The sequence below is a fragment of the Neopelma chrysocephalum genome, unplaced genomic scaffold, assembly GCF_003984885.1.
Source record: "Neopelma chrysocephalum unplaced genomic scaffold, ASM398488v2 Primary Assembly neopelma1_172, whole genome shotgun sequence".
NCBI lineage: Eukaryota > Metazoa > Chordata > Aves > Passeriformes > Pipridae > Neopelma > Neopelma chrysocephalum.
Genome location: NW_020897834.1, coordinates 47,682 through 49,220, shown reverse-complemented (window position 1 = coordinate 49,220; position 1,539 = coordinate 47,682).

The following is a 1,539-nucleotide window of genomic DNA, read 5'->3' as shown; positions in this document are numbered from 1 at the left end:
TTCCCTTTCCCTTTCCCTTTCCCTTTCCCTTTCCCTTTCCCTTCCCAGCCCCAAATTGCAGCTGGAGGAGGGATCCCCCCCGCAGGACTCCACTAAAGGACCCCATCGCGGGTTTCCCTTCTGCAGTCGCCCCATGCCAGGGGCATCCCTGACTTCCCCTCGCCCCCCGCTCGGTGGCACCGGCCGGGCTGTCCCCGCACGTGCCACACAGGGAGGGGGGACTCGGCTTTGTCAACAAGGGGCCGTTTTCCGCGGGGTGGGGGAGTCTGGGCTGGAGGGAGCTGGGGGACAGGTGGGTGTTCGGAGGAAGCTCCATGAATGTGAGGGATTCAGCGGCGACATGTGGCGGCTATTTGACCCCCCCGAGGGACAGCTGTCCTGGCAGGGGGATGGCACAGCGCCCGGGGACGGGACCTGGGGACAGCAGCGTCCCTCGGCAGGGGACACAGCCCCGGGATGGGACGGCTGGGACAGCGCGGGGAGGGGGCTGGGGGGGGCTGCCAGCCCGGATCCCGGGGTGGGTGACCATGGCCTTGTCCCCAGGGGGGGTGACCATCACCCTGTCCCCAGGGGGGGTGACCATCACCCTGTCCCCGGGGGGGGCACGTTCCACCCCCCCCGCTCTGACCGGGGGCTGCTGCTGCTGCTCGGGGGCTTTGAGGACACAAACCGGTGACTGTCCCGATTTCCCCCCCACCCCAAGTGACAGCCAGTGCTGGCACAGGGAGGGGTGACACCCCCACGCAGGGGGTGACTCGGTGAGCAGGGCACGGGGGCTTGTGGGGGTTTTGTGGCTTCAGAGCGGGATTCCCGAGGGGAGAAGGGGTGGCCGCCCGTCCCCGGCCGTGCCAGCGGCGATGCCACATGAGCCGCGCCCCAGGGAGGGGCTCCCGCCCTTCCGGAGGGGCCTCACCCTGCAAATTCCCTTCGGGAATTCCCTCAGGGCTCGGTGCCCTCCACCCCCGGCTGGATTTCCCCCCTTCCCGGGGTGTTCAGCCCCCCGGGGGGGAGGTCGAGTCTCAGAAAACCCTCGCCTCCCACTCGTGCTCCCGGCTGTTCCCCCCGGGGGAGGTTTGGTGAATTTTGGGGGAGGTTTGGTGAATTTAGGTGAGGATTGGTGAATTCAAGCGAAGATTGGGGCATTTTGGGGTGATGGTTGGTGAATTTTGAGTGAGGTTTGGTGAATTTAGGTGAGGATTGGTGCAATTTAAATGAGGTTTGGTGCAATTTAAATGAGGTTTGGTGCAATTTTAGGTGAGGCTTGGTGAAAGTCGGGTGAGGTTTGGTGAGTTTGGGTGAGGTCTGGTGCATTTCTGGGTGAGGTTTGGTGAATTTTGAGTGAGGTTTGATGAATTTTGGGGGAGGTTTGGTGAATTTAGGTGAGGATTGGTGAATCTTGGGTGATGACTGGTGAATTTAGGTGAGATTTGGTGCAATTTTGGGTGAGGCTTGGTGAATTTGGGTGAGGTTTGGGCTGGGAGGGGTGAGGAAGGCTGAAGGGTTTTGGTGTAGGGAACAGAAATGGGGGAGGTGTTTTTG